The 15,101-nt window shown below is 54.5% G+C and overlaps 2 long non-coding RNA genes across 5 annotated transcripts; both read left to right on the forward strand.

Moving 5' to 3' along the window:
- Positions 1–4,854: 4,854 nt before the first annotated feature.
- Positions 4,855–7,104, forward strand: LOC143173737 (uncharacterized). The gene is made up of 2 exons (XR_012997753.1): positions 4,855–4,952; positions 6,891–7,104. It is a non-coding gene; the product is annotated as an uncharacterized LOC143173737 (long non-coding RNA).
- Positions 7,105–9,375: 2,271 nt separating this feature from the next.
- LOC143173734 (uncharacterized) lies at positions 9,376–14,526 on the forward strand. Of its 4 annotated transcripts, none has more exons than XR_012997743.1 (4): positions 9,376–9,429; positions 9,923–10,274; positions 10,365–10,474; positions 13,957–14,526. It is a non-coding gene; the product is annotated as an uncharacterized LOC143173734 (long non-coding RNA). The 4 variants fall into 4 exon arrangements; XR_012997744.1 differs by lacking the exon at positions 13,957–14,526 and adding an exon at positions 12,252–12,272; XR_012997745.1 differs by lacking the exon at positions 13,957–14,526 and adding an exon at positions 10,664–10,773.
- Positions 14,527–15,101: the final 575 nt, after the last annotated feature.

Below are 15,101 nucleotides of genomic sequence, written 5' to 3' on the forward strand. Positions count from 1 at the left end.
ATGTTTTCCATTTATTTCCCTAATCCCTGTTGCTTTTTCATATTTTCTACCTTTATGCCGTTGGCTTTATTTAGTTCTCTCTCTTTTCTTTTAATTTTTTCTCTTCTTTCCTTAGTGCTGTCGCTTTTTAGATTTTCTTTCTACGTCTCTGTTGTAGTTCGCTGTTGCTATCTTTAAATTTTTTCCTTATTTCCTTAATCTTTCTTTCTTTCTTCCTTTATCCTGTTTGCTGTTTTTATTTCTTCATCATTTCTTGTCTTGCCTTAGTGCTCACATTTTAAAATTTTGTTTCCATGGCTGTGTTTTCATTTGCTATCATTATTGTTTAATTGTTTCCTCTCTTAATCCCTTGGCTTTTAAGATGTTGCTTCTCTGTCTTTCTTTATCTAGTTTGCTGTCTTTATTTTTAGTTCTTTCCCGTCCGTCCTGTACCTCATCCCTTTTTATGTTTTCCTTCTATGCCTACTTTTGTCAAGCTCCCTATCTGGATTTTTTTATTTCCTGCCTGTCATGTATCCCATCACTTTAAAAATTTACTTTGTATGTCTCCATTTATTTAGTTTGTTGTCCCTATTCTTTAATTTTTTTTCTTCACTTCTCCTAGTCCTTGTTGCTTTTACAATGTTCTGTGTCTACTTTTACCCCCTTTGATGTCTTAAGTTTTGAATTATTTCTTGTCTTTCCTTAGTGCCACCTTTTTAAATATTTTCTCTTAGTCTCCATTCTAGTTTGCTGTCCCTGTTTTTTAATCTTTTCCTCTCTTATTCCCGTTGCTTTTAAAATTTTTTACATCTATTCTTATTTAGTTTTCTGCCTCTATTTTTTATCTTTTCCTCTCTTAATCGCCATCGCTTTTAAAATTTACTTTCTATGTTTCTGTTTAGTTAGCTGTCCTTATTTTTTAAATTTTTTGCCTTTATTTCCCTAATACCAGTTGCTTTTAATATTGTCTGTGTCTCCGCTTATCCAGTTCACTGTCTGTATTTTAATTTTTTTCTTGTCTGTCCTTTACACCTTTGCTTTTTAAATTTTCTTTCTGTCTGCGTTTTAGTTAGTTGTCCTTCTTTTTAAATTTTTTCCTTTATTTTCTTAATCCTTTTTTAAAATGCCCTCTCTTTGTCTACTTTTATCCCATTCACTGTCTTTATTTTTAATCGTTTCTTGTCTTTCTTTACTGCTGTCACTTTAAAATTTTTTTTCTATGTCTACTTTTATCCAACTCCCTGTTTTTTAATTCTTTCTTGTCTGTTGTGTACCCTGTTCATTTTTAAATTTACTTTATATGTCTCCATTTTAGTTCGCTGTCCCTATTTTTTAATTTTTCCCTTTATTTCCTTAATCTTGTTGGGTTTTATTTTTTTTTTCTACATCTGCTTTTATTTAGTTCCCATCCCTATTTTTTAAATCTTTCTTGTCTGTTGGGTACTCTCTCAATTTTTCAATTTTCCTTCTATGTCTCCGTTTATTTAGTTTGCTGTCCCTGTATTTTAAATTTTTCCTCCTTTGTTGCCTTCGTTTCCCAATTTTTTTCTATGTATACTTTTGTCTAGTTTTCTGTCCCTCTTTTTAAATTTTTTTCTCCTCTACTTTGTGCCCTTTTGCTTTTTAAATTTTCTTTCTACATCTTCTATCCAGCTGTCTATCCCTATTTTGTAGTTCTTTCTTGTCTGTCACATACCGTGTCAGTTTTGATATTTTCTTTGTGTCTCTTATTTTTTTTTCTCTTCTCTCAGTTCATTCCGAGGCTTTAGAGGGTCTCCTCGGCACGGTTTTGTCTCTGGAGTGTAATTTGTACCCCTCTCATTTTGTCAAAACATCTCCTCAGAGCAGTCTTTTTGTCCTCTCCTCCATCTCGCTCGCCTCCAATGGGTCAGCGTCTCCCTTGCGACATCTGTACTCTGTTCAAATCCCCTCCCGAGTACCTTTGTGCCCTCGAGCCCCCTTCTATCTCTCCGGCCACCTCAGCACCCTCTATTTCTGTCACGATGCTTCCTGCGAGCGTCCTTGTGTTCCGTGGCCATCCTTGAGTTCTGCAGCAGCATTTGTATCTTCCTTATTCAGAGACAACTTTTCCTCAGGATTTCATTTTGCCTGAGAGCACTCTTACCTTCCCTCCGCCACGTCGGATGCCTCTGTTCGGTCCTTGGCCTCCTGAGGACATCTGTACTCTGTTCAGATCCCCTCCAGACTTCCTCCTTGTGTCCCTGGGCCTTCTTTGGTCTCTCTGGCCCATTCAGGAGCCCTCTAATGGTGTCACGATGCCTATCGATGCCTTTGACGTTGCCCTTAGCACGCTTTTAGCTTTGTAGGAGACCTCGCACCCCTCTCATTCCCTCAGAAGACTTCTTGAGTCCATATCCGTGAGCCAGCCCAGTTATTTGGTCCTCTCTTCCCTCTAGCCGTGCCTCTAGTCGTTCCCTGGCCTTCTGATGACATGTTTTCTCGGTTCACGTCCCCTCTGGATTTCATCATGTCCCCAGTCCTTTTTGGGTCTCTCTGGCTCCCTCGGGACATTTTTTTCTCCTAGTCACGATGCCTCCCGAGACCCTCCTCATTCTCCACAGCACCTTGTAGCTCTTCATCTCCCTTTCCATCTCTCTTGTTCCATCAGGGCTTGCCATCTTTCTTTGGTACGTAGCGCTCATTTATCTTTCTCTCTGTCATCGAGGGTGTCTCTGTTTGGTTCCTCAGTCGGTCATCTGTAGTTTGCCTAGATGCCCCCCCGAGACTCCAAGGCCCTCGCTGTATCTCCAAGCCTTCTTTTCTTACCCTGACCCCCCCGATTCCTCTGCTCTCTATAACAACATCATCTGAGTCCTTTCTTATACTCCACAGCACTCTTGTAGGTCCCTTTAGACTTTTTTTGTGTGTGCTTCAGAGCACTGTCTTACTCTTTGCCATTTAGGATGCCTTCGTTCACCCCCCAGCCCCGTGACGACATCTGTACTTTGTTGAAATCCCTGCAGAGTTCCTCACTGTTACCTGTGAGGCTTCTTTGGTCTCTCAGGCCCCCTCAGGACTTCTCCGCTCCCTGTTGCCGAGCTCTCGTGAGACATCCCCTACGCCCCAGAGACCCGCTCTAGCTCGGGAGGGCACTTTGCACCCCTCTTTTCCCCTCAGACCCCTTCCTGAGTCCGCATCTGTTACCCCGGTCGGTCTGTCTGTTCTCTCACCCGTTTGGTGCACCTCTGTTCGGTCCCCTGAGGACATCTGTGCTTTCTTCTATTCCCTTTTGAGCTCATTGCATCCCCGAGACTTCTTTAGTCTCTCCGCCCCCTTCGGGACCTCTCTAATCCCTGTGACGATGCCTCTTGTTCTGTCACAACCTTTTCCGAACCCACCTTGGTGCTCCGCAGCAGTCTGTTTTCTGTCTTATAGTCTGTTTCTGTTTGGTATCTGGTACCCAGAGATGTCTGTTGTCGGCTCGGATGGTCTCTTGAGTTTTTCAGCAGAGGCGATAGCCTCCATCTCTTCTTCTCAACGCAGCTCCTGGGGTGGTTTTTTGTTGCGTTTTGCAATTCACTTTTGTTCTAGCTGCTTAGGTGTTAATTATGCTGCTTCATACAGCTTCTGATACACTTCTTGTATTTCCATGGGCTTTTTGTGTTTTCTGTCCTTTGGGACTCATCCAGTTCTGTTAAGGGAGTCAGTCGGAGAGGCCGTCGAGGCGACTCTGAATCGTCGGTCATTTACAGTAAATAATTTACTTTGCAGCCAGAGATATTTTTGAGAAGGGATTCTTACGGGATCTGGTTCTGCTTTGTCATTCAGTCCTATCCAGAAAGTAGTTCCGGTAGCAGTTAGGTAGCACGTGCGGTCTTGCTAGAAATGAAGTATAACCCCACAGCATTTTGGTTTTTTTGTTTAAATACGAACCTAACGTATGTAATTTTTGATAATGATATTGTTATTGCATTTAACGAGCTACTTTCCCACATAGCTTAGTATGACATCTATCTTACTGTATCTGCGCCCCAGAAAAATTAAGCTAAATTCCCTACCTGGTCACGTTGCTGATGCAATAGATGTCATTTCTAGTAAGGGTTGCCGCCTTTGTTCAGCGCTTTGTAGGCTGTAAACTTAAGATAGATGAGAAAACTCCCTTCCGCTCCTCCGGCCGCCTTTATGTCGTTGGGTGGTTTGTCCCCCCCCCCTTTCCCAGGGGATTGTGGAAAGGGTGGTGGGTGGGTCCCAGCATATATGAGCCACAGCCTCTGGTCAGGGGCCTCATTCTGCTCCTGGGTTTCCATGGGGTCAGCGATCTGCTATTCCTTCAGTCGGTTGCAGCGTTTGAGTGGGTTAAGGTATTTGGGACCTTTTGTCTTTACAGCTTCGTTTATTGGGTAATCTCAGTTGCTGTATGGTACTCTGTCCTGTCTTTTTGAGCTTTCTGGGCTTTTCATATTTTCTGTTTCCTGGTTACAAGTCTTCTTGGTAGGGTTTCTGTAGTTCATTCTTGCAGATAGAGTCTAGTCTTCTTTTTGGTTTCCAGGTCCCTGTAGTGCTCTCTGCTTTTTGCTAGATATCTTCACCAGTGTTTTGCCACAATGAGAGCACCAGAGAGAGGAGCTGAGCGCTGGAGCATCCAGGGACATAGCATCAGACTTCCTTTCACCTTTGCAGGGCTGATCCTGAGGATGTCAAGTACATGGCTCGGTTCTGTATGTATATGTTATGTGGGTGTACTAATCCCTTTTGGAGGGTGTTAGATGGTAAGGATTTGGCTCCGTGTGTTTGGGGAGAAGAGGGGCGGTGGCTCCGTGTGTTTGGGGAGAAGAGGGGCGGTATATTTTGGGGACGCGCGTGGCTGCTCCACCGTGTCGGGGGGACGCGAGTGTTCCTGTTCTGGTGCGGGGGAAGAGTTGCTGCTCTGTTTTTGGCTTGAGTTGCTGCTGTGTTGGGGGGAGGAGAGCTGGTGTTGTTTTCTTTTGGGGAGAAGGGAGCTCGTCCTGGTATATTTTGGGGACGCGAGTGGCTGCTGCCCCGTGTCGGGGGGGGGGGGGTCGCGAGTGGCTGCTGCCCCGTGTCGGGGGGGGGGGGGTCGCGAGTGGCTGCTGCCCCGTGTCGGGGGGGGGGGGTCGCGAGTGGCTGCTGCCCCGTGTCGGGGGGGGGGGTCGCGAGTGGCTGCTGCCCCGTGTCCGGGGGGGGTCGCGAGTGGCTGCTGCCCCGTGTCGGGGGGGTCGCGAGTGGCTGCTGCCCCGTGTCGGGGGGGGGACGTGCGTGGGTGCTGCCCCGTGTTTGGGGGGGACGTGCGTGGCTGCTGCCCGGTGTTGGGGGGGGGACGCGACTGGCTGCTGCACCGTGTCAGGGGGGTCGCGAGTGGCTGCTGCCCCGTGTCGGGGGGGGGGGGGGTCGCGAGTGGCTGCTGCCCCGTGTCGGGGGGGGGGGGGGTCGCGAGTGGCTGCTGCCCCGTGTCGGGGGGGGGGGGTCGCGAGTGGCTGCTGCCCCGTGTCGGGGGGGGGGGTCGCGAGTGGCTGCTGCCCCGTGTCCGGGGGGGGTCGCGAGTGGCTGCTGCCCCGTGTCGGGGGAGTCGCGAGTGGCTGCTGCCCCGTGTCGGGGGGGGGGACGCGAGTGGCTGCTGCCCCGTGTCGGGGGGGGGGGCGCGAGTGGCTGCTGCCCCGTGTCGGGGGGGGGACGTGCGTGGGTGCTGCCCCGTGTTTGGGGGGGACGTGCGTGGCTGCTGCCCGGTGTTGGGGGGGGGACGCGACTGGCTGCTGCACCGTGTCAGGGGGGACGCGACTGGCTGCTGCACCGTGTCGGGGGGACGCGACTGGCTGCTGCACCGTGTCGGGGGGGGGGGGGGCGCGAGTGGCTGCTGCACCGTGTTCGGGGGGGGCACGAGTGGCTGCTGCACCGTGTCAGGGGGGACGTGAGTGGCTGCTGCGCCGTGTCGGGGGGGTCGCGAGTGGCTGCTGCCCCGTGTCGGGGGGGGGGACGTGCGTGGCTGCTGCCCGGTGTTGGGGGGGGGACGCGACTGGCTGCTGCACCGTGTCAGGGGGGACGCGACTGGCTGCTGCCCCGTGTTGGGGGGGGGGGCGCGAGTGGCTGCTGCACCGTGTCGGGGGGGGGGGGGGGCGCGAGTGGCTGCTGCCCCGTGTTGGGGGGGTCGCAACTGGCTGCTGCCCCCGTTTTTTCTGTTCTCAGTCATGATCGTGCTCTGTCTGGTCCCCTGTCCATATTTATCAATTCCTCCCTCTCTGCCCTGTGGCCCGTCTCTTTTCCCCATTTTATTTCTGCCTTTCTCTCTGTCTGGCTCCCTGTCCCTGGTTTTTTAATTCCTCCCTCTCTGCCCTGTCACCCGTGTGATCTTTTGCTTTTCTCCGTCTCTCTCTGGCCAGCTCTCTGTCCCTATTCGTTAATTCCTCCCTCTCCGCCCTGTAGCCTGTTGCTTTTGTCCTTTCTCCATCTCACTGTCTCTGGCTCTGACCCTATTTTAGAATTTCCCCCCTCTTCTTTCTGTACACATTGCTCTTCCTTTTGCTCTCCAGCTCTCTTTTTTCCGGCTCCTTGTCCCTGTTTCTTAATTCTTCCCTCTCTGCCCTGTAGCGTGTAGCTATGTGGTTTGTTTTGTGTTGTTCCCCTTGCCCCTTCCCTTCCCTCCATCCTTTGCTGTCCTGGCTCCCTGCCCCTATGCTTGTTTCCTCCCTCTCTGTCATGCTGCCCATCCCTGTTTTTTTCTGCATCTCCATCCTGCTCCCCACCCTTCTTTATCGGTCTCTGTCCTGCTCCTTCTCCCTCTTTCTGCTGACTCCCTTCCTCTCTCCCTGTTGCTTCTTTCTCCATCTCTGTCAGGCTCCTTGTCCCTATCTTTCTTTGGCTGTCCTGTTCCCTGCCTCACGCTTTCTCACTACACCCCCGCTGTCCAACAGGCTGCCGCTTTTCTTTTCTAGTGGCCTCCGCCTCTGCCCAGCGTTCCATCGCTCCAGGAGCTGACCGACCGACTGTCTGTTCCCCGCCGGACTGACGAGCACGGCTCCAGGAATGACTGCTGAGGTGTCCCAGGGGCAGGGGGAGCATTGGAGGCTCCAAGCCCCGGAGCAGACTTGCTCCCGGGACTTGTTACGTGCATGACTGAATAAACACTCGCCGCCTCCTTTGCCCTCACGGCTGCGTTTGCATTTCCTTTGCACCGGGCGAGGGGCTGTGATGGAGCCCAGGGGCGGGGGTGACGCACGGTGGGGGCTGGGTGATGGCTGCCTGTTCCTGCCGGGCTCCAGCTCTGGGCTTGGGCCAGGGGAGCCCCAGGTGCGGGCAGTGAGGCTGATGGCGACGGCCCCTCCCTGTAAAAGGGCTGTGTTGCCAGAGTAGCTGCAGGCTGTGGGGCTGGTGGTGGGGCTGCTGTGCCCCGGGTGGCCGTGGAGGGGCCGGTGTGAGCCAAGGGAGGAGCGGAGCGGTCGCTGAGCGAGGGGGGCGGCGAGGCCGGCAGGAGGGTCGCGCCGCCTCGGAGCCGGGCGGCAGCGGCCGTCCGGAGCCCCGCTGGGGAACGCGGGGCTGCGCTGGGGGCTGGGCGGGGCTTCCGGGTGCGTCGGCGGGGGGAGAACGGTGTCCCCGCAGGGTGAGGGAGCGGGGACGGCTGCCTCCCGCGGCATGCCGGGAGCTGTAGTCCTGGGGCACGGACTTCCGGTCGGCCATGTTTGTTCCCCGGAGCATGCCGGGAGGTGTAGTCTTCCGTCACTCGGGGACCGGGCGGCCGTGCTGTGTCTGCCGGTGCTTGCCGGGAGGTGTAGTTTTCGCGGACGCGGCTGCCGGGCAGTCGCATGGCTCTCGGGCGCGTGCGGCGCGGCGTAGCCCTTGCTACCGCCGCGGCTCCCGCGGTGGGGCACGAGGTGTAGTTTTGTTGCTGGTTTCGTGTGGTTTTCTGCGGCCTTCCCGCTGCGCCCGGTCCCCGACAAGCCGTGCGGCCGCGCCTCGCGAGCGCATGCCCCTGCCCTTGCTGCTGCCGCCCAGCGACCAAAATGTGGTACTTCAGCTCCAGCGCCGCGAATGCGCTGTCGCGAGGCCGCCCCGCTCGCAATGCCGCCCGGCGACCGAAACGCAGCACTGCAGCAGGGGCGCCGCTCACGCGGAGTTGAGTGCTACACCGCGTTCGCTCCTGCTGCCCGGCGATCCAAAGCCGGTACTGCAGAACGAGCGCCGCGACGCCCGGCTCGCTGCTGCCGCCGGGCGACAATAATGCGGTACTGCAGGTGGGGAACCGTGCATGCCCGATGGCGCGCGACCCCCCCCCGTGCTCGCTGCTGCCCCCTGATGAGCAACTTGCGGCACTGCAGGTGCGGCGCTGTATATGCGGGGTGGCGCATGCCCTCGTGCTCGCTGCTGCCGCCGGGCGGCCAAAATGCGGTACTGCAGGTGGAACGGCGCGCATGCGCGGTGGGGGTGTCACGCCGCGCTCGCTACTGCCTCCCAGCGACCAAGAATCGGTACTGCAGCTCAGGTGCCGCACATGCGCGGTGGCTCGTTCCCGTGCTCGCTCCTGCCTCCCGGTGACAGGAACGTGGTACTGCAGGTGGAACGGCGCGCATGCGCGGTGGGGGTGCCACGCCGCGCTCGCTACTGCCTCCCAGCGACCACAGGTCGGTACTGCAGCTCGGGTGCCGCGCATGCGCAATGGCTCGTTCCCCCGTGCTCGCTGCTGCCTCCCGGTGACAGGAACGTGGTACTGCAGGTGGAACGCCGCGCATGCTGCCGCCACCTGGTGACCAAAAGTCGGTACTGCAGAACGGGCGCCGCGCATGTGCGCTTGAGCACGCTGCCGCGCTGGCTGCTGCCGCCGGGCAACCGAAGCGCGGTAGTGCAGCCCGGGTGCTACGCATGCGCAGTGGCGCGCGGTGGGTGGGTCGCTAAACTGCGCTCTCGCTGCTGCCGCCCAGAGACCAAGATGCGGGACTGCAGCACGGGTGCCGCACATGGGCGGTGGTGCGCGCCCCCGCTGCGTTCGCTGTTGCCGCCCGACAACCAAGGAGCGGTACTGCGGGTAGGCGCTGCGCATGGGCGGCGGCGCCATCGCGCTCCACGTTGCCGTCCGCCGGTAACGGCGATGCGACGCTGCGGTGCTCGCGAGGCGATGCCGCCGCGCTCGTTGCTGCCTCCCGGTAAGGAAACGCCGCTGCCGCCCCACGTGCGCAGCGTCGGCGGCCGCTCGGCGCGCAAAGCGCGGGACCGCGGCGCCGGTGCCGGCCCCGGGCACGCGCCGCCCGGCGGGTTCTCCCTGCTGCTGCCGCCTGGTGGCCGCAGCCCGGTACTGCAGCGCCGCCACTGCCCAGGTACGCAGCAGCGCCGCCGCCGCCTTCCCTGCTGCCCCTGGTGGCCGAAATGCGGTACTGCAGCCCGGCGATCGCACGCCGGCTCTGATCCCTCCGGCGCGCCGTCGGCGTCCTGCGCATGCGCACTGCCCGGCAGCAGCATGGCGGCGCGCTGGCAACCGGTGAGGTGAGTGAGCCCCTTCGGCGCGTGTCTCTTGCCCGATGGCTGCCCGAGGGTGGCGGGACGGGAAGCTTCAAACCGCCTGCTGCGGCAGGCTCCCGATCCACTGCAGGCGAGCCGGGTCAGGTCAGCCCCAGGGACTTACCCGAGAGCTGACAGAAGGGAAGAGGGGAAGGAGGTGGACACCCTCCCAGGCGCAGGGCACCTGCCCAACTCACCAGAGCTCCCTCTGAGCCTCCCCCGGCCCCGCTCGCTCTGTGTAGCTGCCCCCAGCTCCAGCACTTCCCCTGAAGCCTGTCCCATAGCCCCAGGCCGCCCCCAAGCCCTGTAGTGAAGGCCGCAAGCTGGCCCTCGAATGTGCGTGATTCTCCCTTAACGCGGGTGCTGTTACCAGCGCGAGGAAAGAGCGGCATCTCCAGAAGCCCCTGCGGAAGCAGGGGGTCTGGCCAGGGGCCATCTACGGTAATAACGGGTGCTGCTTCTTCTTTCCCTCTCCCAGAGGCCGTGCTGAGGACGCAGTTTTCCATTCCTCCCTTGGGGATGCCGTTGACTGCACCTGCCTCAGGCTTGCGTGGGTTGTCTGCCCGGCCTCGCTTTCCTCGCGGCGTGGGGGCGAAAAGGGACAGGCGGAGCGCTTACTGGCTGTGGACAGGAGCTGCCGCAGCTGAAGCTGGAGAGGCCAGAGAAAGGTTAAGAAGAAGAAACTGAAGGACATCCAGGTGGCAGCTGCCTCCCGCTGCAGGCAAGAGACAGCCTGCCTCTCCGGGTGAGGAAGGATCCTTCTTTGTAGTCCGCAGCAGGTCAGGCTGCCCACATGCACCGCAGGGTCTGTATGCGTCACCAGCAGCATGGTACGGCCGCGTAGTGCGTGAGTGAGCGAGGCTACATGTCTAGGAAGCCTCATCTTGTGAGAGCTGTAAGACACCCATGTATTCTCTTAGGTGGAGGACAGCCAAGCGACCAGAGTTACGGAAGAGGAAGGGAGGAGGGAAGGAGAAAGAAGCGTCCGAACTGGCAAATTCTCCTGGCAGCGCCGAGAGCGAGCGCTGCGGTGAGTCCTGGGCCCTCCCTGCCCCTCCCCTGGCCCCCCCTCTTTCCCACGCTGCTGTGATTTTTATTTCTTTATTTCTTTGTTTCTTTGTTTATTTCTCTTTCTCTCTCTCTTCCTCTGTCCTATTCGCTGTCCATCACTATTTTTTTTCCTCCTCCATCACTTTGTCCTGCTCCCTGTCCTTGTCAGTCTTTCTCTTTGTTCTGCCTCTAGCCTGTCTTTGTTTTCTCCACCTCTGTCCTTTTCCCCGTACCTTTTTCTCTCTGCTCCTCAGTCCTTTTCCCTTGTCTTCTTTTTCTCTTTCTCCCATCCCTCTCTTTTTGTCTGTGACCTTCTGTGCTGTTCCCTTTCCTTTCTTCCTCCAGTTATCTGTTGTCTTACCTGTCCCTCTTTCTCTGCCTCGAATGTTTCTTTCTCCATCTCTGCCCCGCTCCCTGTCCCTTTTCTTTTATTCTGTCCTCCGTTCTCCCCCTAACATTTTTGTCTGTATATCTCCATACCACTGCCTGTCTCGCTATATCCCCCTGCCCAGCTCGCTGCCCCGTTATTCCCCTCTGTCCTGCTCCCTGGCCCTTTTTCTCATCCTGCAGTCCGTCACTGTTTTTTCTTTCTCCGTCTCTTTATCCTGATCTGTCTCCCTCTTCTTTTCCCTCAGTCCCTCTGGCTTGTTCCCTATCTTTTTCTCTCCCTCCCTCCTTCCTTATTCCTCTCATTCAATTTCTCTCCCAATCCATCTGTTCTGCTCCCTGTTCATTATTTTCTCTCTCTTTCCCTCTGTCCTGCTCCCTGATCCTGTTTTTCTTCCGCCATGTCACTGCAGGGCTCCTCATCTCTTTTTTTATTGATTTCTCCATCTCACTGTCCTTTTCCCTGTACCTTTCTTTCTCTGCTCCTCAGTCCTTCTCCCTCATTTTATTTTTCTCTTTCTGTTCCTCTGTCCTGCTCCCCTTTGCTGTATTTTTGTTCTCTGTATTTGCTGCTCCAGTAACGACAGCCGAGTTGTCCCAGGGCAAGGGTGAGTGTACAGGCACTGAGCTCTGGAGCAGACTCACTCCTAGGAATTATACACATTAATGAATAAAACACTTGCTGTCTCCTTTGCACTCATGGCTGCGTTTGTAGTCCTTTGTACTTGGTGAGGGGCTGTCAGAGAGTCCAGTGGAGCAGGTTACATATTGGGTGTAAGGGGCCATGGCTGCAGCTGGAGGAGCCCCAGGTGGGGCCAGTGAGGCTGATGGTGATGGCCCCTCTGTGTAAAAGGGCTGCAGCCCCAGGAGGTGGTCCTGCTGGGCCATGCCTGTCTGAGAATGCTGACGAGCTGCAAGGATGTTTCCAGCTGAGAGGTTCATGGTCAGTTGGAGTCAGGCCCCATCAGGGCACCTCCCAGGGATTTTCTGAGAGCTGGTGGAGAGGAAGGAGGAAGAGGGGCAGGAGATGGCTGCCCACCCCAACCCCGGGTACCTGGAGGCCTTCCCACCCCCTGGAAAGGCGCTGGGTGCCTCCCCAACTCAACAAAGCTCCTCCAGCCCTACTCACCCCGTGCAGCTGCCCCCAGCTCCAGCACCTCCCCTGAAGCCTGTCCTATAGCCACAGACTGCCCCCAAACCCTGTCCTCACAGCAGCACGCTGGCCCTTGAATATGCTTTATTCTCCATAAATGCAGGTGCCATTAGCATCAGTTTGGGGAAAGAGCGGCGTCTCCAGCAGCTCCTGCAGAAGGAGGGGTTCCTACAGTCATCACTCTGCTAACAGTTGCTTGGTTTTTTTCCTCTCCCAGAGGTAGTACTGAGGACTCAGTTGTCAGTTCCTTTCTGGGGATGCTGTTGACTGCAGCCGGCTCAGGTTTGTGTGTGTTGCTTTTGGCCTCATTCTCCTAGTGGCATGGGCGAAAAGGGACAGGCGGAGCACTTACTGGCTGTGGACAGGAACTGCTGTGGCTGAAGCTGGAGAGGCCAGAAAAAGGTAAAGCATAAAATAAAAAGGATCCAGCTGGCAGCTGCCTCCTCCTGCAGATAGGAGACAGCCTGCCTCTCTCCAGGTGAGGAAGGATCCCTTTTAGCATAGTCCTCAGCAGATCCGATCACCAATGTGCACAGCAGGGTCTGTATGCGTAACCAAAAGCACAGTACGGCCATGTAGTGTGTGCACATGTGAGGCTGCATATCTGGGAAGCCTCATATTGTAAGACAGCAATCTATTCTCTTAGGTGGATGACAGTCAAGTGACTGGAGCTACAGAGGAGGAAGAGAGGGGGAGGGAGAGGAAGACATGACCAAACTGTCAAATTCTCCCTGCAGCTCCAAGAGTAGGAGCTGTGGAGAATCCTGGACCCTTGGAGCCGTGTCGTCCCCCTTCTGCATCCCGGTGACTCTCTGCCCCCTCTTCTCTTTCACTGCTGTAATTTTTTTGTTTCCCTGCACCTCTCCCTCTCTCATTCTGCAAGTCCCCCTCTTTCTCTGTTGTTCTACCTCTCAGTTTGCTTTTTCTCTCTGCACTTCTGTCCTGTTCCCTGTCCCTCTTTTTTTTTTTTTTGGTCATTCTCTGTCCTGCAGCCCATCACTATTTTTGTCTTTCTCCATCTATCTGTCTGTCTTCCTATCCCAATTTTTTTTAATTCCTCCCTGCCTGCCCTTTAGCCCTTCACAATTCCCCCCCCCCCCAGCCTCTGGCTCCATGTCCCTATTTTTAAATCCCTCTTTCTCTGCCCTGTATTCTAGATATATGTTGTCTTTCTTAGATTCTCCATTCCAGGTGCCGGTCCCTATGTTTTAATTTCTTCCCTCTCTGTCCCATAGCCCATTTTTGTCTTTATTGTTCTCTCCCTGTCCCTATTCTTTAATTCCTCTGTTTCTCCCCTTCAGCTCATGGAGGTTTTTTGGTATTTCTCAGTTTATCTCTGTCCACCTCACTGTTCCCTTCTTTAATTCCTCCCTCTCTGCCTTGTGGCCTATCACTATTCTTTGTTTTTCTCCATCTCTCTGTCTGGTTCCCTGTCCCTTCCTCCTCTCTGGCCTATAGCTCGTTGCTATTTTTTTCCCCTCTTCCTGTCTCCCCGTGGCTCCCTTTCCCTATTTTTCAATCCCCCCTCTCTGCCCTGTAGCCGGTCGCTGTTGTATTGGGTTTACGTGGCAAGGTTTTGTTAGCTGGGGTGGGGGGGCAGGGGCTGCAGGGGTGGGTTCTGTGAGAAGACACCAGGAGTTACCCCCATGTCAGGCACAGCTGGCTCCAGCTCCAAGATGGATCTGCTGCTGGTCAAAGCTGAGCCCATCAGTAACGCTGGTAGTGCATCTGTGATGGGACATTTAAGAAAGGCTAAAAAGTGCTGTGCAGAAGCTGTGATAGAGAAAATGTGAGTGTGAAACAGCCCTGTAGACACCAAGGTCAGTGAAGAAGGAGGGCGAGGAGGTGCTCCAGGCACCAGAGCAGAGATTCCCCTGCAGCCCGTGGTGAAGACCATGGTGACGCAGGTTGTCCTCCTGCAGCCCATGGAGGTCCACGGTGGAGCAGACATGCACCTGCAGCCTGTGGAGGACCCCATGCCAGAGCAGGTGGATGCGCCTGAAGGAAGCTGTGACCCCCGTGGAGAGCCTGCACTGGAGCAGGCTCCTGTCAGCAGCTGTGGTCCCATGGAGAGGAGCCCACACTGGAGCAGAAAAAGAGCTTGAGGAGGAAGGAGTGGCAGAGACAATGTGTGACTGCAACCCCCGCTCCCTGTCCCCCTGCGCTGCTTGGGGGTAGGATGTAGAGAAGTCAGGAGTGAAGATGAGCCCAGGGTAAAAGAGGGGGGAGGGGGGAAGGTGTGTTTTAGATTTGTTGTTTTTTCTCATTATCCTACTTTGATTTTTGAATGACAGTAAATTAAATTAATTTCCCCAAGTCGAGTCTGTTTTGCCTGTGACAGGAATTGGTGAGTGATCTCTTTGTCCTTATCTCGACCCACAAGCTTTTTTGTTGTATTTTCTCCCCCTGTCTTGTTGAGGAGGGGCAGTGACAGAGCGGCTCGGTGAGCACCTGGCAGCCAGCCAAGGTCAACCCACCACAGTTTCCTTCCATCAGGCTCCCTGTCTCTAATTTTTAATTCTTGCCTATATTTCTTGTACCCTGTTTCTTTTGAAACTTCCTTTCTACCACTCCATCCCTATCTTTTTAATTCTCACATATGTTTCTTGGACCCAGTCACTTGTTACATTTTCTTGCTACCTTTCCCTCTCTCTGTCTCCCTGACCTAATTTTAATTTCTTGCCGGTGTTTCTTGTACCCCGTCACTTTTCAAATTTTCTTCTTACGCTTCCCTCTGTGCAGCTCCATGTACCTATCTTTTAATTCTTGTGGAAGATACTTGTATCCTGTCGCTTGCAAAATTTTCTGTCTCCCTCTATCCGTCTCCCTGTCTGTAATTAATTCTTCCCTCTCTGTTCTGTACCCTGTCACTTTTTAGACTTACTTTCTACATCTCCCTCTTTCTATCTCCCTGTTCCTATTTGCTAGTTCTTGCCTACGTTTCTTGTACCCTGTTGCTTTTTGAAATTTTCTTTCTATGTCTACCTCTATCTGGCTCCCTGTTTCTATTTTTTATTTCTTGCCTATGTTTCTTTTCCCCTACCACTTTAGAATTTTTCCCCATCCC

The sequence above is a fragment of the Aptenodytes patagonicus genome, unplaced genomic scaffold (genome assembly GCF_965638725.1).
Source record: "Aptenodytes patagonicus unplaced genomic scaffold, bAptPat1.pri.cur scaffold_195, whole genome shotgun sequence".
In the NCBI taxonomy this organism is placed as follows: Eukaryota; Metazoa; Chordata; class Aves; order Sphenisciformes; family Spheniscidae; genus Aptenodytes; species Aptenodytes patagonicus.